Source organism: Crocodylus siamensis, chromosome 4 (assembly GCF_052110815.1).
Source record: "Crocodylus siamensis isolate JL-2025a chromosome 4, ASM5211081v1, whole genome shotgun sequence".
Taxonomy (NCBI): domain Eukaryota; kingdom Metazoa; phylum Chordata; order Crocodylia; family Crocodylidae; genus Crocodylus; species Crocodylus siamensis.
In genome coordinates, this window is record NC_143398.1 from 112,299,392 (window position 1) to 112,320,577 (window position 21,186).

A 21,186-nucleotide genomic window follows, 5' to 3' on the forward strand; every position below is an offset into this window, starting at 1 on the left:
TATCACCCACAAAAAGCCTTGCCTCTCAGTTCCTGGACCATCACAGCTGCATCACTCCTACACAACCAACGCTCATTGCACCTGAGCCACCCATAAATATCAGCATGATCACACTGTTCAGTGCCTTGTTGCATACAAGATGTGTTATGTTCCTGTCTAAAGGATTTTGCTCTTCTGCTTAGGGTCAAACTGACAGCAAAACATTTCAGGTTGCAAAGGAATTTTACCCCTTAGTCAGATTGGCATGGACTCTTGCCAGTGGCCCTTAGCCAATCGCCCTCTTCTAGCAGTGACCGATGTCCACTGCGCTTCAGAAGAAAAGGGAAAAAAAACAGCCAATACACCCTTTCCTTCTTTTGAGAAGTCTAAGTCTCTTTTATTCTTCAGTACTGCCTTCAGTACAGCATTATATTCTTTGAGTAATGCCTTTGGATGAAATACACCCTGTGCCAAAAGCCAGCCTGAGGCCTAGGAACAAGTTAATTGCCAATGAAGCAATTGCACGAGGCAGAAAAGCTTGATCTGAAGCCTATCAAAGACTTCCATTAAGTTCAGACCCAACTCAAAACATAAGCAATCTTTGGCCTCGTTCTGGTGTAATGCACCCTACATTATGGAGAGATGCACTATGCATAACAGTGATCAGCTTTGCAATCCTGCCAGGCCTTATGTTAAAAAAATCTGCAAATTAATAATAGAATAACAATCAGAAAGCAAAATGATACTGTGAGGAGGCAGCATTGTTTAGTGGTTAAAGATGGTTTAGAGGGACTTATTTAACCCCACGGTCTCCAGTCACAGGGATAATAACACCAATTTATTTCACAGGGGTCTTGTAAGTATTCATTAACTAATATTTCTAAAATGCTTGGAATATATTCAACTGCCATACATGCTAAATGCTATTGTTGGTTCTTGGCTACTACAGGGAATGGCAGCCTATAAATACAATAGACAGGTTTTCTTCCTCGGTAGAATCTGACAGTGAAAGCATAAAAATTATGGTGAGGGTAAAGGAGAATGGGAGGGAATGGAAAATAGCTATAATTAAGTTTTATGCCTGAAATGAGAAGCCATAGAAGACTCCTGCTTCTATCGTCTCCTTATTCAGTAAAGAATTTAACCAAAGTCCTTAAAGGAAATAAGGCCAACTCTAAACAATGCAACTCTTCTCCAACAAATGGTTAAGTATAATTTCAGATTAAAGTCGAGCTGATACCTGAAGCTATAAGAAGTTCCAGGAAATAATGACACTTTTCAATAGCCCTCGGCGCAATCATCAGAAGAGATAGTTTTCTGACATTTAAAATGAAAGCTTCGATAATTAGATCATCAGCCTGTTCTACCCACTCTGTTAGCACAAGCCAAACCAAATCCTGGTATCAAAATAACTCCAAGACTAGAAAGACTGAATAAAATTTGTAGGAAGAAAGGAAATTAAAGGCGATTTTGCAAAATAACGAAGTAGAAGTAACACCAAAACCCTTGGGAAAGAAAAAAAGCTGGAATAAGGCAGTATAATTAGCAGTGGCTGGAGACATAACAAATTAGGGTCAGAAGAAGACATTTTGACTTCTTGTCTTCTGAGAAAGAAGCTATAGATCAGCTGCTGTGGATTTTTTTTAAGTACCCATTCTCCCTTTGTTCTTTCCCTAAGTTCCTACAGTCACAGAGCTTGATATATTGTGCTGAATATGCAAGAGTATTTCAGACATGATATATTTGAGATGGGGATGGAAGGAAGTGGACTAGGCTGGCAGTTTATTCTTGTATTATAAGCAAGAAACTTTTTTGTATCACCACTCAGAGGAGGAGAAACTCCTGTTCCCCATCATAGCTAATCTATAGAAAGCTCAATCAGGGAGGCATCATAACCTCCCATGACTGCTGCTGTAGGAAGCACCCTAACACAAAAGTGCCCTCCTTCCCCACCTCCGTTTCCATAGATCACCAGAGTTCTAGTACAACCAGGTGACACAAACCAAAGGTGGAAGAAAACAATGGAGGTTAATGGTGGTAAGGATGCCCTGAGAATGCCTTATCATCATGGCCACTTTCCCGATCCCTGTCTGTGGCATTCTTGAGAACTGGTACTGGGTGCATCCGTAGAGCTTTCTCAGTGCCTCACTTCCAGGTCTGGAGTATGCAGAACAGACAGGTGAGGCTTTTTTTTTTTTTTTTTTGTAGCAGTCTTAACAGCACCATGGAGCCAATGTAAAAGTGCTTCAGATGCCAAAGTAACATTTTGATGCCTGCTGGGAAGAATGGTATCCGACTACATTTTCAACTATCCATGTTTTTCTTTCACCTTCAAGTTTGTTTCACCTAACCAGGATAGGGACTTAAGCATGGTAAAATAGGGTTGCCCTAAGTACTACTTAAACACCAAAGGAATAGGATCTGGCCCATAGTCTCTTCGAAAAAAACAACATGGGCTGAATTCTAGTAGCAACACCATGCTCTCTATTCCCTGTAATGTCATATTGTTAATTGGAAACAGCCCTATCTCCCAGATGTCTCAGGGCCTGGTTAACATCAGCCCATGGATGAAGAGCAGCTCACTAAAGGTGGATGTAGGCAGGACTGAGGTGATGCTATTGGGAGGTGATCACCCATCCCTAATTGGGCGGGACAGTCCTGGAATGGAAATACCAATTCCCGTTCCCAGGCTGAAGGACTGGGACAGAATTTGTCCCGGATTCATGGTATTCTTCAGGGATCTGGGTTTGGGAAGTGGCAGGTTTCCACTTGCAGGCTGCTTGAGGCTGGGGGGAGCGGGATGCAGTGGGTGCCATGTGCATGTCTGCGCCCACACACATGCACGTGGCCAGGAATACAGCCAGGCAGAATGGAGAGCAAGTCCCTGCAGGTAAGTCTATAGCGGGGAGGGAGCATGGTGGGGCACAGATTGAAGCCCCCATGGTGAGGGAGGGACTGCAGCAGGGGCTGGGGGCACTGCCCAGCCAGGGCAGTGCGTGAGGCCTGCGGCAGGGAGTGGGATAGAGCCACAGGTGGCTTGTTCAGAGGGAAGGGGGGGGACAGCTCCCTGCCACTATGTGTACTCCCAGGGAGGGGCACGTGCTCCCAAATTTATGTGTGGGGCAGGGGCAGATGCGGGTTGCCTGCTGCGGCCTTGGGGCTCTGTACCTTGTTGCCCTCCCCTGGGAGCCTCACGCTGGCTATACTGCCCAACCAGCAGCAGTGGGGGTGGCAGCAGTGCAGAGCTGTTCCCACTGCTGCTGCCGGGTGGGCAGGGGGTGCACAGTGAGCACAGGGATCCCCAAGAGAAATGCAGTAGGGTGGGAAGCTCAGATCCTGCAGCAGGCAGCCCACATGCGCCCCTGCTCCACTTGGCTCTGCTCCGGCCATGCCTCCGGCAGAGGCAGAGGCAGGGGCAAGGAGGAGGAAAGGCAGGCATGTGTCCTGCCTTTCCATTTTGAAAAGGTGGTCACCCTAAAGAAAGCATGTCAAAGAACTGCCCCCCCAAAAATCTGTACCCAGGTTGTTTTAGTTGGTCTGCAGAGCCTTGGTGCCCTTTTTAGACTCCTTGATACTCCATCAGCTATGGCAACAAAACGCACCCACTTCCATAAGGGACTAGCCAAAATGACTGTGCCCCTTCCTCGTAGAAAGAACTGTGCCCAGGGTGAGCTGTGCTTCAGGGCCTTCCACACTTGATTAGCACAATTCCTGTTAAGAATGAAATCACACATTGAGCAAAAGACACAACAAGGACAAATGCAGCAGTCCTCCTGCATAGGTCTCCCTAAACTTAAACCCCCTGGGCTCCACTCTTGACAGTGATTCCAGAGTGACGGCATAGTATAGTACAGTACCTCTGCCATGTCACCCTGTTCGTTCTCTCATGTCTGCCATGTCATCATGTTTGTGCCTAGCATTTTGGAGCAGTGTAAAACATGAATAGAAATAAGTAGTAGTAAGAGCTGCCGTATAAGCAGGTGTTAGGCTGTGCTTCACTGAGCTAAGGAAAAACAGCTTCATCATAATGAAGTGGTAGGTTTCTCTATGTTTTGAATCTGCTTTGAAGATGTCAAACTTAGGCTGAGACTCTGGAGCATCTGTCCAAAATCAGAGTCCTATATAAGTTACTTGAGTTTTCAAAATGCTAAGCACTGAGCCTTTAGGAACCTACCGTTACATACCAAACAACTGTTCCTGAGCTTAAAGTCAATGGAAACACCTTCACTGACTCCAGGGGAGGCTGGAGTCAGATGCCTCTACCTGGAAAAAAAATTACCTTAAGGTTTTGGGGAATTCTATTTAGAGTAAAAATTTGCCCAGGGAAATACCACAGCTCCACTTGCAATTCCGTATACTGAAACTGTAAGCAACAGCAACTTTTTTGTGCTTTTATATGCTTCAGTGCAAAATATTAACAGCCTCCTAAAATCTGACAGAAAATCAACATTTCAAGGGTATAAAATTGCCTGAAACAAACCAGCAAAATTACCTGTGTAATTTTTTGCAAAAGATATTTTCACACCTCCACTTCCATTTTGCACAGCCCTAATAACCACACAAATCAGTTCTGACCCATGCAGGTAGAGTCACAATTAATTTAATTACACAACTCAGGGTGCTCTTCAGGCAATTAGATTTCTTTTTCCATTCACACCATTTTAATGATAGCTAAGTAGCCTTAAGGCTTAAGGCTACTTCCGGTTTTGAACTGTAACCAGGCTGATCAGGGCACAACAGATTCTGAGCTGATTTACTGCTCATTGGAAAAGAAGCATATGTTTTAGCCTCTTGCAACTGTGAAACCCTTGACATTATTTGGCTGGGCACAGGATCCATAGAACTGCTGAAAGGCTGTTGTGTGCACAGTAGATAATACATGTGATAACACTCTTTTGAGCAGCCTTATATTCAACCAGTGAATAGGCAAGGGGGTTACGAGTGTGAGGTTAAACGAGCACTGTTGGTCTCAGTCTACACCTATTTATGCCCGAAGGTGTGGAGCACAGAAAATGCAAGATTTGTGTTGGAATGCTTTTTCACTAGAAAATTGGGGTTTAGATTAAATAAAATTGCCACACAAAGCATCCCTTACTTTTTTTTTTTATTTTATTTTATTTTTCATTAGAAAACCAAAAACTGATATTTTTCCTTCCCATTTATGGTCATCTTCATCAGAAATGTTTTGAAATTGGAGGGCTTTAAACTCTGGGTTTAAAAAAGCAGTATTTTCTCTCTGAAAACATCAGTGAAAGTGAAAAAATATGTATTTTATCAAAGATGATGGCAGGAATTTGTTTTTTGCATCACCTCTAGAGACATCACAGCTAACAGGAAGAAGGGAGACTCTCGAACACTTTCCCTATTCGAGCCAAAGGTGGGTCCTCCATGGGGTGGGGAAAGAAAGGAAAGATTTCAAATTCCTCTCCTAGAAGGAATCTGTAGGATTTGCCACATTGGATCAGGCCAACAGGCAAACGTTCAGCTGAGATCTTCCAACAACTCCAATGTGGCCCAGACAGCCCGAGTTTCTCAAGTGCCTGGGTGGTATTGGCAGCTTCCCCTAAAGCTTGGGGACATCTGGTTTGCATTGCTGGGAGCTTGGTTTTATTTCCAGGCCTCACAGGTGGGTGCTGTTGGGCTGAACTGGCTGCCATCTAATTGTTTTCTTTTTCCAGAGCCAGGTAAAGGGAGAAGCAGGTGGTGAAAGTCTCTGCCCAGGGTACTGGCAGCTCACAGGAAGAGGTTTCAAGGAGCCAGGGTGCTAGCTAAATGGTAGTTACATAGAAATTAAGGCTAGCAAGTAATAAATGTAGTTAGACAAATGAATTATCAGAGTACTAAATGAAGCCTGATCTGGGGCAGAGCCCATATAGCTGGAAGTGTCACTCCTCTAAGACTTATTGCTGTTCCCCTGCACTAACAGAAGCTGGTTTTTGGTATACCAGGAAAGAGCTGTGGGGCCCACCTATGGCCCAGAGAGGACAATCTGAAGCTATTGTTGAGCTATTATTTCTGGTTCCATGAAATCTTGTGGGAATCGCTCAGTTCAACGGAAAGATGCACTGTGGCAGGAAATATTCCTTAACACTGTTCTACATTCATCACCTGATGACATCATAAGATGATATCTTAACTTCTCACATAACATGAATAGAAAGTACTGAGTTAGTTAACCTTATACTCTTCAAAGTCTTGCACATAAGTTTAAGTCTCTAATTTGTTTCCCTTCCCATAGTCAAATCTTGCTCACAATTATAGCAGGAGAAAGTGGCTTTCTAATATTTTGAAAGCAATTCTGGGCATGAAGGCTCTGCCTATCATGTTCTCACTCATACTTTGAGCCCTAAAGCAGCTCTAACTTACATGAAGGTATTTTCAATTTCCAGATAACTTCAGAACTGGAGGGGAAGACAAAAGTGACCTAAAAGCACACCTGCCCCCTCTTCTTCCCAGAAGAACCATTGCCTTAAAAAAGTACATTTTTCTCCATTTTGATCAAGTATTGCAGGCAGGCAGGTATGCCTGAATGAGTTTCACAGTGCCAATATTTTATGGACCTCTGTTATGTACTTTGCTTGTTGTGGAACTGAAGTCTACTCCATGATAAGGTACATTGGGATCTTTAACTCTGGTTGACAGCCTGCCTAGGAGTGAAGCCCTGATAGACAAATGGATGACCTCCTTTGCTCGGGTAACTCCTGCAGCCAAGCTGGCTCCAAATGTACTGGCACCTGCCTTTCATTTGGATTAAACCAGCAAGGCTGAGAGAGGGACACTGGTTTTGGGCAGCTCAGTGTCTCCATATACACTGTCCAGGCTTTAAACACCCTGGAAAGGTCTCTCCACCTTCATTTTATTTTCAAGCACAGATTATGTTCAGTGAGCTGATGTCTCACTCAGTGTAATTCTATTATCTCACAAGATAGACAGATGCCTACGACTATTACTACTGGTGTTCAGACTTAATTAGCCCAGTCATTTATTCTCTTCTAGCACAGAGAATGTCATCTCCATGCCATTTTTCTCTTTCCTACACGTACCCTGTAATAAAGTTCATTGCTCTTCTCGGGAATTTTCCCATTCATGCTTGTTCTCTGTAAAGGATAAAAGCTAACCTTGTTCTCAGTGATATTAATATGAACCCCTTTCCCCACCATGACTTCAACAGGAAGAGAATCAGAGCAGAGTTGCATCTAAAAATGAAAACAGTGCAGTATTTCCGCTAAGAGGCTATGCTTGATGCCTGCTTTGTGTTTTCTATATCATTTTCTAGCCTTTTTTTCATTGCACCTGTTCCAAGTATCCTGTTCTGTCACTCCTGCCCTGTTCTAGGGAGGCCCCTTCATCCATTCATGACAATACCTAAGGCTTCTTCTTCAGGGAACATTCAGGTTCAGACTCTAACAGTGTACTTTAGCTGTGGATGTTATTTTCCCCTGCATATAATACCTTGCTTGTATCAAAGGGAATACATAACAGGATGGTAAAGGCATTCCTTGCAACTCACTTGCCAGAGTCCAAAAATCTCACTGGTGAAACATGGCTATTCTCAGGGGAAGACTCATGCATGTTATATGAATAGACTCACAGTGCCAACTGCAGCATGATGGCTATATTAAGATTAGTAAAACAACCCCTTCATTTCAATAGGAAAAAAATATTTATTACTAACCCTATCACTATCAAATAGTACCACTAGACTGCTCTGGAAAAATTAAAGAATTCAGGATTAAGATTTGAAAGAATAAATACAGCACAGGGATTCAGATGGCCATTGTTCAAAAAGACCTAAACTTTAGAAAACCTTGGAATAGCTAAGAAGCTGTCCCCAATCTTAGTCCTTTCAGCTAATTTAGTCTGTTGCTGTACCACAACAACTGCAAGAGTTGCTATTTGAATGAACCACTGTCGTAACTCTGGCAGAAGGCAAGGAAAGTTACACTTTATAGACTAACAAAATCTGAGATGCATAAGCTTTTATGAGCCTGAGCTCACTTCATCAGATGTTGTCTCATGAATTAATTAGATAATTAATCTAAATATTAGGCAGCATGGTCTAATACCATGACCACTCCCGTTGCTCTGCCTATCACCCTTAAGAGCAAATCTTCTGGCAAATCCCAAACCTCATTCACATTTAGGCAGAAGAAACCTCTCCTCCCTCCTCCATGACTTATGAGGAAAGAGGGAACTGGGTTTATTTAGTCTAAAGAAGAGAAGACTGAGAGGGGATTTAATAGCAGCCTTCAACTACCTGATGGGGGGTTTGAAAGAGGATGGAGCTGGACTGTTTTCAGTGGTGGCAAATGGCAGAACAAGGAGCAATGGTCTCAAGTTGCAGCAAAAGAAGTTTAGGTTACATATTAGGAAGAATTTTTTCACTAATAGGGTACTAAAACACTGGAACAGGTTACCCGGGGAGGTGGTGGGAGCTCCATCCTTGGAGGTTTTCAAAACTCGGCTAGACAAAGCCTTGGCTGGGATGATTTCGTTGGGCTGGTCCTGCTTTGAGCAGTGGGTTGAGCTAGCTGACTTCCTGAGGTCCCTTCCACCCCTAACTTTCTATGAGTCTGTGCCCACTATACCTAAGACCAGAGGCTGAATTTATTTTACCAGAGGTGGAGTTTTCTAGTTTTGTGATGTTTGGGGGGAAATCTGCTGCTATTGTGTATTTATTGTAAGCAGTTCTGAGTCTTTCTGGAGACAGTGGGATATAAATCTAAATCACGATCATCATCATAACCTGCAGCCTTGCTTCCAATCTGTATAAGCTATAAAGGGATTTCCAATCATTCCTAGCCTGGTCTGTAAAGTAACAATAGGTTCTGTGGCATCTACGCTTGGATTTGACAGAGGGAAAAGTTGTTTCTGAAGAGTGGCCGTGCCTTGGAAATACTTAGAAATTCAGAGTAAATAGGTGACCATCCAGCCCATAGTGAGGTTGTGGAAGAGGACAGGATAAGACCATAGGTGTGGACTTGCTGCTGTGGTTTTAGAATGAAAACATGAAGAATAAAGTCTTCTGTGGGGAAAACAGCAAACAGGTAAAAAATAAAGCAGAGAAGGGAACAGTGAGAATCCAAAACCTGATCCATGATGGATCATACCTCCAAGAAGTGATGGCCTCTTCCTTTCCCTGCCTCAAGAATAACGTAGTATCTGATAATACCTACTTCTCAGTGTCCTCCATAGACCGGACATTAGAGTGATTACTTTGCCATTGGAGAAGAGAGGAGGAGGCACCCATTGCTCTGAAGGGAAACAAGGCTGCACCATTGTTTCAGTAGAAAGGGAAGAGCATTAGATGAGATTTTGCAATCTCAAAAGGCAACACACTTGACTTAGCCACACAACTTCCAGGTTGCCTTTTCATAGAAGAGAGCAAGGGAAATCTGCAATAGGGCTGAGACCAAACCCAAATCTGCCGAGTTCAGGGCAGCATCTTTCCCACAAAATCACCTTCCCTTTACAATTTCCTCCCAGGGACTGCACTGGTTGGCCCCGGAGGTACGCAGCCACAGGAAATACTCAAGGACCATGGCTCACTGGCTCTCTGCTTTTCTAATGAATGGAAATTGCATCTGTGGAAAAGCTGCACAGATCTGCCCTCAGGGTCAGCCCTCAGCATTGTGCAGTTAGTCATTTGTTCCCTTTAGCCATTAAGGTGCTTTAGAAGAAAATTTATTTGAAAATAAATTACTCAGCACTGCTTCTTCTCTGTGGCTCAGCAAACATGGAGTGCCGAACTGTGCCATGCCTGCTCCCAGAAGGGGGCAGGGTAATTAACATTTATGAGAGAGCTTCACCAGACACTGATATAATTATAGTAAGGACGCAAGTGACATACAGAGTCTTTTATCTCCAGAGGGCAACAACTGGAACTTTACAGCAACTGTTTGTCAAAGCAGATGCTGGAGGAAAGCAAGGGAAAGGCTCAAGAAGAGAATAGATGAACACACTGCAGAAATGGGGGAAGAAGGAACAGTAACAAAGAGTAAATAGTCTCTGGGGAAAGGGATGTCAGTGATTCTGTACTGCAAAATGTGGCACGACACTGAAATGCCCAGGTTAGCTCCAGTAGAAAAGGAAGCATAACAATATTAGCTCAGCACACCACGCGGGCTAATTAGCCTTGCCATTCAGTTAGCTTGTTTCGTGCTAATTCAGGTATCCCCATATGGCCTAGCATTGCGCTATGTACATGTGCCCTATCTAGATGACTGAAGAGATGGGCAGTACTGGAATGGATTTCTGCATTCACCAGAAATAACCCCCGCCCAAGCACGCACATTCTACAGACTCAGGGGATGAGTAAGAGAGACTGTCCAAGCTTGGGAAAATTTGTGGAGTCTTTTCACAGAGAGGTCCTGAGAGCCAGGTAAAGGCAAGAGCATGACATCCTGAGGAAGACTACCACTGTTAAGTAAATCAGTGCTACTTGCTTCTATGCTCTCTATCACTCACTCTTTTTCCATGAGCCTCCTTCCTCACACTCTCTGTTGAAGGATGATCCCAAGGGAAAGAGCAGTGACTCAGCTGAGCACAGGAGGGCAGGAACTCCAAGTGCTCACCACCAGCCACTGATGGTGCAGTACACTGCGTTCTCTCAGGATGCGACAGATCTTGCCCACTAGACTCCAGCTGCCTGAGCTTCTGTGACAACATGAGCCCAGGGATGGGCCCTGAGTATATCAGGGCTTTCTGAAAGAGCTGAAGATAACAAAAGGCCCACAGAGAAATGCACAGCTGGAAAAGGGTCAAGGACAGACCTGGCCCCTGCTTGCTGAATAAGGCCCCCAGATTGTCCACCAGACTTCTCAGCTCTTTCTTCCTCTTGATTGTTCTGTGTTTAACTTGTTCCCTCCTGCCCAGGTTTCTCTGTTGTATTTATCCTGCAGCTCCCAGGGCTCTGATTAAGGTTTGCTACTATAGTTCCCCATAGCAGATAACTTGTCTCTCATCCTTTAGTTGCTGCCTGGGTGTGGGGTGGGGGGGAGGCATTGCAGGGGAGGACTGGGGTAAAGGACTTTTCATCCCAGTGGAAAAAAAGTCCCCTGTGTGGGATGGTGCCAGTCTAAGAAGAGTGTTTTTCTTTCCAGCTAGCTGGCTCCTTTCTTTCTTGAGGAGACGCAGAGAAAATGGCAAACAGTAAACAGTTAAGGAAACTTAGACTGAATGGTGTGGAAGAGCAGAGTCGACCCATCCTTCCCTCCTGCTGTTATGAGACACTGAGCGCACCCAACCCTCATCAAGCTCAGCAAGAATTATGGGTGCCTGGCATCAGGCAGAACTAGGCCATCTTGTGCCCCAAACCCAGATCTGTTTTGGGGAGGTGACTTCCTTTTTCTCTGCTACAATGCCCCACTCACAGCTTCATTCCCCTCTGGACACTGTCAGCACACCAAGAGGTTCCTTTGACTCCCTCTCATACACCAAAAAGGCACCTACCTCTTAGTGTCTTGCCCAAGGCTTGTACAGGTTGTTGCAGTGCTCAGAGAAGCTCAAGGGGACAACCAGCCAGAAATGCACCTACTGAAAAGCCCCAGCACTGACAGAAGAGCTTTGAGCCCTTCCTGCCACCAGCCCTCCTCCCTGCAGCTGGCCCCAAGCAGCTTCTCGTTACCAATATTGATGAGCAGCTAATGAACTTTGAGCTTGTGTCTCATTAAATCAATGCTCTGCGTGTTGGGGGGGCTCTGCATCCGCTGGAAAAACACATGGTCTTGTGCAAGTTACCCTGAGAGAAAAGGATTCAAGGGCATGGACACATGAGGAGGGTCAGGGATCCAATGCCCTGAGCCTGTCATCATAACAAGCAAGGAATAGTCAGTTTTATGAGAAAAAGTAGATTGGGACAGATGGAGATTGCAGGGGCTCTGCAAGGGTCATCATGCTGTGGCAGTCACTGTGGGCTCACTGTAGCGTACAGTACAAGACCATGGGGGTTACAACAGTGTTAAAGGCACTGTAGGCTATATTTGCTCACGGCACTTGAATTCCTGCAGCTGGAGAGTAGTCTTCAGTGCTGTGGGACCCTATGTGGATGTGAGGGTTGTGGTGGACGTAGTACTCAAAGTTACATGGGGAGTGGGAAGGCCAGCACTGAATGCACCAAGGGCAGGTCCTTCCTGCCTCAATAGCCTCCCCACACTCTGATCTGCAATGCCATTTTTACTGTCACATAGGCCCAATGTACAACTCTGCATGGAGACCTAGTGGCACTGATGGCCACTGGTTTGGGATTTGTATTCACAGGGAATAGAAGCTTTATTTGAAATATCAAGTATTGGTTGCTGCCAGAATCAGGATATTGGATGTGAAGGACCCATTATCTGGGCTACCATTGCACCTTCTACATTTGTTTCAAGTAAGGCTGCCTCAAGTCCCTCTTTCCCTTTTCCAGGGCCTAAGACAATTTGCATCTGCTGGGAATGCTGAGATTTCTTTTCCAAAGAAATTGTAAGGGAACTGACTGCAATGCAGGAGCCTCCTCATTGAGGAAGGTATTTTGAAAGAGAAAGATAGAGGCAGCTCAAGGGAATTAAAAGTCATTCTATGCAGAGAGCAACTGCAAAACTGATGCCTTTTCTCTATCAGTTCTGCTCTGGTTGTGAATGCAGGGCTGGGTTTGCTCTGACTAGCAACAACAATACACTTTGGACAACTCTTCACCCCAAAGGAGTCAACGCAGACAAGAAAGACTGCCCTGGACTGTGTTCAAAACTGTTTGCTTGGTCCTAATCAGTGCCATCTGCACAAACCCAATGACAGCCACAGGGCTGCCTAGGTGCTGCTGAAGGGAAGGAGCTTGGCTTCACACTGGACACATCTACACAAGACGCTTACTGCACATTAGCTTAATAACACTGCACAGTAGCATGACAGTTAAAAACCATGCTTATAGCCTATTATGGAGTGTTATTAAGCTAGTGCACAGTAAGCATCATGAAAAAAATGTGCACTGGCACCACTGCTCAGTAACTCTAGTTATTGCGCATTTAGTTAGTACTTTATTAAGCAGGGACTAAACTAAATGCACAGTACCCAAGGTACACTAATGAACGTGTAGACATGACCACTGACATCTTAGTGGGACCAGAAGCTGAATTTATTTTACCAGAGGTGGATTTTTCTAGTTTGGGAGTCTTGTTTGCAAAAGCTGCTGCTGCTGTTTGTCATTTATTGTAAGCCATTTTGAGCCTTTCTGGATAGAGCAGGATATAAATTAACTAAAAATCATGATTATTGCCAGGCTGACAGTGAAAGGAAAGAACAATTCCACTGGTGAACAAAGCATATTTAGTTTACCATAAACATGGAGCTCCCAAATGCCATCACTATTTAATCAAGAGGACAGTATCAAAGGCTGTGTAAGGACTCCTGGAGCTACTAAGGAAGGTACTATCTACAATGGCCAGGAAAGATGTGCTAGCACATTCCCACCAACCTGTATTTAAAGTCAGTTTTGGCTAAACAGGGCTTCTCCAGACAAATAAATCTATGAAATCATGTCATAGTCCCAGTAGAGACCAAGGGAGAGTAGAAGAGACATACTTAGCCACTGGGCAAAGGAAAGAGAACTTGATATAAGAAACTCCCTAAAGAGAGGGACTCCAGTGGCCAAATGTACAGGGGACAAAGAGGAGAAGCTCTTACAGACATGCTGGTGAGGCCATGGCCCTCCCAGCCAGACTGGGTTGAGGCAGAAGGCTGTGGTGGGTTGATGTGTACTCCACCATGGGCCCTGGGAGAAGGGCATCTGGTCTGAGCTGAAGGATGTCCTGAAAAGGTGAACTCCAAGGACCTCCTGTCAGAGACTCAACCCATGCCCCACCTCCGTCATGTTTCCCAAGCCCTTCATCTGACTGTCTCTCACCCTACAACCTCCCACCACCAGCAGTTCTCTGGTATTTTCTCCTTTTTTCCTGCAGAGAGCAGGCAGGTGAATGACATGCCTCATATTTGCCCGCCTAGTTTCTTCTGCTGGGATTCTTGGTTGTCTCTGTGAAAATTGACCGTCTTCTTCCCATCCTAGGCAGCAGCATCCCACTAACTCAGAGGCTCTTCTCCTGTCACCTCGAGGGGAGGGGTATAGGACAAATGGTGCTTCTAATGACAGGGAAAAGAATGGGTTCCTGCTCCTCACCCCATCCCCATGTCATTCAGGAGTTAAAGATGCCTTCTCCCAGACCAAGCAGGCCTAACAGAAACATGGGCTTGATCTGTCAACATCCTCTATCCGCTCCTCTGGCAGTGCCTGAACAATTCCCTCACGCTGCCTCCCTCTGACTCATTCTCACCCCAGGCTCACAGACCCTCTTTCTCAGATTCAGTACTGGTCCAGTGATGCATCTCAGATACATCACTGGTCCACCCTCTCTGCCTCTTCACTGGAAAACAACAGCGAATCTTTCCTTTTACCCCACAGTTTCCCAACCTAGCAACAGGGATAAAGTCTGCTCTGTCTTGCTGCTGATATGATTGTAGTAATTTATGAATAACCTATGTACTCCCCACCTCCAAGAAACTGACCCCAAGTGATAGGCTTGAGGCTAGCCCAAGCAGGCACAGAACAGCATGTGTAATCAGTGCTGTGAAATGAGCACCCCTTGCAGTGCAGGAGAGAGAGACAACTCCCGCCCCATTTATGCTGGTGGAACTCCACTGGAATTGGTCATGATTTGTGCCAGCAAAACAGAGGTCAGAATTTAGCCTAGATCATCTGTGAATCTCCTCTTCTAGATAAGAATCTGTTAAGCCTCAGGCTCCTGATTCAGGGACATCCCTGGCACCTAGGATATAACACTGTGTTCCCTGGGTAGGGCAAAGACAAGTTGGAGCAGAGATAATTGATGTCATAATGACCAATAACCAGAGTGCAAAATGTATTTTTGGTGGGGAGCCATACATACGGAAGCCTGGGGGCTGGATACAATAAAAAAATCATAAGGAAACGAGCTACAGAGAGGGAGACTTCAGACTTACCAAACTTTATGGCTACTGGGAAGAGTTCTCTTTGGTTTTGATCAGTTCTCAAGACTCATCTCTGATGCACCACCGACAAAAATGAAATAAAATGCTCACCAATGGCTACTGTGAGGAGAGGGGAATAGCTGCAGTTTATCAGGTTATGGCAGTTTATAGAGTGCAAACACCTGCATTTATAGAACACATGCATTTGACTGAATTCCTCACCCATCACACTTGTCATATCACCTGTCCTCACGCACTCCGAATTCAGCAAGGTGTTTACGCACGTGTCTTGAACATGTGAATAGTCCCATCAACATCAATGTGACTACTCCCAAATACAATTTTAGGCAAATGCTTAAACATGTTTAAGCATGAGAGGCTGAGAGTCATAGGACTCTTCGGCTTGGAAAAGCACAGGCTCAGGGGTGTCTGCCTATAAGTATATCCGGGGTGTACGTCAGGATCTGGGGGAACACCTGTTCACCAGAGCGCCCCAAGGGATGACAAGGTCAAATGGTCACAAACTCCTTCAAGACTGTTTTAGGCTGGACATAAGGAAAATCTTCTTTACTGTCCAAGCCCACAAAGGCCTGGAATAGACTCCCTCCAGAGGTGGTGCAAGCTGGACTCTTTTAAGAAACATTTAGACACTTAGCTTTTGACCCTAGCTGACTTCCTGCCCCTGAGGCAGGGGGCTGGACTCAATGATCTTCCAAGGTTCCTTCCAGCCCTAAGGTCTATGAAATCTTGATGAAATGAAGTCTGAGCTTGTAAAGACTTTTATGCTGGGTACATCTCTTTAGAAGTATTTGTACAGTTCTTTTCACAAACCTGACACAGTAAGCCAAGTGCTACATCAATATAAATATTAATTTAATAACAGCTATTAAAATAGTAATGCTATGTGTACAACACAGACAAGGTTCTTTGGGTAAATCCAGTATCTTTTATTAGACCAACTCAGATAGTTGGAAAAATTCTTCTTTGCAAGCTTTCAGGTACAAACACCCTTCATCAGGCTGAGGAAGCATCTGCAGTTGGTGTGTGCTCTTCCTGGATGGAACAGAATAGAAGCCAGAGGCCAGTATGCATGCGTGAATGCCAGTCAGTTGAGGCAATCAGTGGGTGAGAAACAGGTGGAGATGTGGGGGTGAGGGAAGGGGAATGTAGACCTGGTGATAAGAATATTGCTGGCAAATAGTAGAGAGGTTACCTGGGGTAGCAGATGTTAGGCAAGTTATAATGCATCATAAATCCAATGTCTACATTTAGTCCATACAAAAAACTAGAACTCTTGGCTCCAAAATGATACCTTTTATTAGACCAACTGGAAAATGGCAAGAAAATTGTCCTTTTCTACAAGCTTTCTGAATCAAAGTCCCTTCGTCAGGCTCTGAGAAAAGTGTAGGTGGTGCAAGATAGTAAAAAGCCCCCATAGGTAGGAAATAAACTTCATTTTTGCACAGAGGGAGCTGAAGATGGAAGGCTGTCCCTCTGGGTCCCTGAGAGTGTCTTTGTGAGCTGTGCCGAGCAGCTCTTTGATGTGTAGGTCAGGTAGGATTCCTTCCCTGGAGGTGTCAGATGGCAGGCAGGGAGGCAAAAAAACTTCCTTGTTGTTCTGCAATGAAGTTTAAAATCCAAAATTGGCTAAAATTTGGCATCTTCCATGTTTCCCAGGTGTACTCAGTAGCTGTGTTGGTCTGAGACAAAAAGACTAGAACTCTTGGTTCCAAAAAGATGCCTTTTATTAGACCAACTGGAAAATGGCAAGAAAATTGTCCTTTACATTTAGTCCATGATTTTTTGTATCCAGTAGGTTGATGAAGTGAAGTTTGTAGACTCATCTGTGGAAGGTGTTTTGTAAATTCTCTTTGAGGATGAGAACTGAAAGATTTGAAAGAGAGTGGTTTTCTTGTGAGAAATGTGTCCCCACAGGTAATTGGGTATTCTTGTCTTTGACAGATTTCCAGTGTGCATTCATTCTGGTATGCAGCTATTGTTTGGTTTCTCCTACATGTTTTCCATCAGGGCATTTAGTGGGCTGGATGAGACATATTATGTTTCTGGAGGTGCCGGTATAAGATCCAGTAATGCTGATGGTTTCATTTTGGGGTGCAGTTATCATGGGAGCGGGGTAGAGATATGCTGGCAGGTTTTGCAATACAACCTTTATGGGAGAGTCAGTCCCTGTAACAGAAACAAAACAGACACATTTCTGCAACTAATAACATTTACCAACGTGCAGAGAAACCAAAGCACAGAGCGAGCAGCTGCTCTTGCTGAAAGGATGAAAAATTGGTTTGAAAGGAATGCCTGTGTTTTATATATATAAAAAAAAAAGAACTATACGTATGTATAACATGAAGGAAATATGTTGCTGGCATCAAGGGCACTGGATTCCAGGCTAATAAGGACTTACCACAATCTAGTACTGAACTGAGTAAACCTTCATATTTGAGGCCAAAGGACAGTAAACTCAAGAAGAGCAGAGGGGCAGGGAGGAACATTTCAAGCCGTTACAATTAGATGTTGGCATTTGGAAAACTGTTTAAAAGAGCAGAAAATTCATTTTGATAGATGGTATTTGGAATCCTTTAATTGGTTGTTTTCTACAGACATTCATCTAAGTGAATTCTCATTCACTGGAGTGTTTGCGGAGAGTGAAAGCGTTGCAAATACTCACACAAACATGTGTTTTTCTTGAGTATTCAAGGCAGCCACCTGCAAAAGCTCTTTGCAATTTGAAAAGTTACCCACTAGTGGAACAGCAAACCTACCACATGACCCGGGTGACCAGTCATGTTGTGCAAATAACGTTCCATGAATAATGGCCTTTTAAAGCGGTAACAACGGTAAAATAGCTTGTGAGTTTAAAAGTCATTTGCATAAATTATTAGCTAAGCACTTTTAAAATAATGAACAGAGACATACAAATTTAAGCCTGGCCAAAGGTAATTTGTAAAGAGTATGCTATATATTGAAAAAAAATTAGTTGTAGTGGTTAGCCTGCCTGACTCTTAACAAGATACCAACAACATTCAGGAAGAACGTGAAGAGCTAAGCAATGCACACTTGGCAGCATCCAGATTTCAAAGCCCATTAGGAAAAAGATTTTTCTAAGATTTTTAGCAATCCAAGTATTTAAATTCAGGACCTAGCTAGATACATTTTTTACAATCATTAGACAGACTAGCCTTAATAAAATCAGTTCATCTCCAGCTCTGCTCAGCACAGGAATGAGACAAAAGTGGGTTCATATCCTTTGTGCTTCCACTACTCTTCACATAGCCAGGAGTCTGCCCAGCTAAAACCACAAGCCAGAACAGCCTCCGGGCTGTTCTAACTTGCACTCAGCTGCTAATGCCCTTCTCTCACACCCATTCCTGAGTTGTGTGGAGCAGCAGTTGCCAATAGACAAGGACCCAGGTCTTCACATCTTAAATAGTGTTTCTAATTAGTTACACTAAACATTGACATGTGTTCTTTTCAAAGCAACAGACATTAAAGACACTCCACAAACACAGATAAATATTAACACCATTTTACAGATAGAAAAATCTAGGCACAAAGCAAGTTCTTGCCCAAGGACACTCTGTACGCTATTGGGCATTAGGAGTCTGACAATATAGAAACCTTTTCCTCAGATTGTGCTGTCCTGTTCTCTCCTCACATTTTCAGAGGCTCCTTCATAGATTTCATAGACATTGGGGCAGGAAGGGACCTTGGAAGATCATCAAGTCCAGCCCCTTGCCCCAGGGGCAGGAAGTCAGCTGTGGTTATAGGGTTTCAGCAAGATAAACACCCAAATGTCTCTTGAAGGTGTTCAAAGTAGGTCCTCGAACCACCTCCGGCGGCAGTCTATTCCAAACCTTGGGGGCTCAGACAGGAAAGAAGATCTTCCTTATGTCCAGCCTGAAATGGTCTTGGAGGATTTTGTGACCATTCAATCTCATCATCCCTTGGGGCACTCTGGTAAACAGATGTTCCCCCAGATCCTGGTGAACACTCCTGATAAACTTATAGGCAGCCACCAGATCACCCCTGAGCCTACGCTTTTCCAGGCTAAAGAGCCCCATGGCTCTCAGCCTGTCATCATAAGATCTGTTTTCCTGACCTCTGATCACGCGCGTGGCTCTTCTCTGGACTCTCTCAAGCTTCTCCACATCCTTTTTGAATTGCGGAGCCCAAAACTGGACGCAGTACTCCAGCTGTGGCCTCACCAAGGCCGAGTACAAGGGGAGAATGACGTCCTGGGATTTGTTTGAGAAGCATCTATGGATGCAAGCCAGCATTTTGGTTGCTTTACTAGCAGCAGCATCCCACTGAAGGCTCATGTTCATTTTGTGGTCAATCATGACCCCCAAGTCCCTTTCATCCATAGCGCTAGCCAGCATAGCACTGCCGAGCCTATAAGGATGCTGCAAGTTTTTTCTTCCCAAAGTGGAGAACCTTGCATTTTTCAGTGTTAAACACCATCAGGTTCTCATCCGCCCATTTCCTGAGCCTGCCAAGGTCAGCCTGGATCGCCCACCTGTCCTCAGGTGTGGATTCTTTACCCCAAAGTTTGGTGTTGTCAGTGAAGTTGCCCGGCCTGCTTCTGACTCCAATGTCCACATCATTAATGAAGATGTTGAATAATATAGGCCCAAAAACAGAGCCTCGGGGGAACCCACTGGTCACAGGGCACCATGACGATTGACTTCCATCAATCACCACCTTCTGGGTCCGACCATGGAGCCAGTTCCCCAGCCAGTGGATCATGGTGGACCTGAGGCCACAGTTGGCCAGTTTTGCTAAGAGGTGATCATGGGATACCAGATCAAAGGCTTTTTTAAAGTCAAGATATGACATCAATCTCTTCTCCCTTGTCCAGGTGATAGGTCACCTGGTCATAAAAGGAAATAAGATTGGTCAAGCAAGACCTACCTGTGACAAACCTGTGCTGGCTATCCCGCAGGATTTCGCCATCAGCCAGTCTGTTGAGAATGGTCTCTTTGATAATCCTTTCTAGGATCTGGGATAGAAGTCAGGCTGATGGGCCTGTAGTTTGCCGGATCCACTTTCCTCCCTTTCTTGAAGATAGGCACGACATTGGCCTTCTTCCAATCATCAGGCACTTCACCAGAGCGTCAGGAGTTCTTGTAGGTCCATGCCAGGGGCTGGGCTATGATGCTCGCCAGCTCCTTGAGTACCCTGGAGTGTAAGCTGTCCTGGCTGGCTGACCTGAAGGTGTCCAGGCTCTCAAAGTGTTCCTTCATGAGGTCAGCCTTGATGGAGGGTAGGGAATCTCCCTCACATGGGCCTTCCCATCCTGTAATGGGCAGGGGGCATCCCATGGGACCAGTGAAAAACCTATGTAAAATATCCATTTAGCAAGTTGGCTTTTTCCTGGGCATCAGTTGTCAGTTGACCCATAAGGTTTAGCAGGGGTCCAGTGTTACCCTTGCTTTTCCTCCGGCTCCCCATGTATCTAAAAAAGGACTTTTTATTGTCCTTGATACTTGTAGCCAGTTGGAGTTCAGTCGTAGCGTTGGCTTTCCTGGTTTGCTCCCTGCAGGTCTGGACCAGTGTGGAATATTCCTCCTTGGAGGTGGATCCCATCCTCCGTCCTTTGTAGTCTTTTCTTTTCAGATGCAGGAGGTCCGCTAGTTCCCTGCAAAGCCAAGGGGGCCACTATGCCCTTTTACTGCCTTTCCTCCGAGATGGGATAGACTTAGCTTGCGCATTGAGGATCGCTCCCTTGAGGAGCAACCACTCTTCCTGAACTCCCCTCTCCTTTGGGTCATGGTCCCTTCGGGCCTAACTGACAAGCTTCCTGAGCTTGTCAAAGTCAGCTTTTCTGAAGTTGAGGACTTCTGTATTGCTGACTGACTTGCCAGCTTTATAGAGGATGGTGAAGGTGATCAGCTCGTGGTCACTGTAACCCAGCTTCCCTTCCATCATTAGGTCACTGATAAAGTCATCCCCCATTGCCAGTACCAGGTCGAGCAGGCTTTGCCTCTTGTTGGCCCATAGACTTCTTGCGTCAGATACAGCTCATCCAAGCATGTGGGAAAGCTTTGCAACCATTTAGATTTGGCTGAACGCTCTTCCCATGAGATGTCCGGGTAGTTGAAGTCTCCCATGACAACCATGAACCGGGAGCGTGTGGCCTTGGCGAACTCCTGGACAAGCTCTTGACTTTGGGTGGGAGGTCTGTAGTAGACTCCCACCATTGTGTCCCCTGTGCCA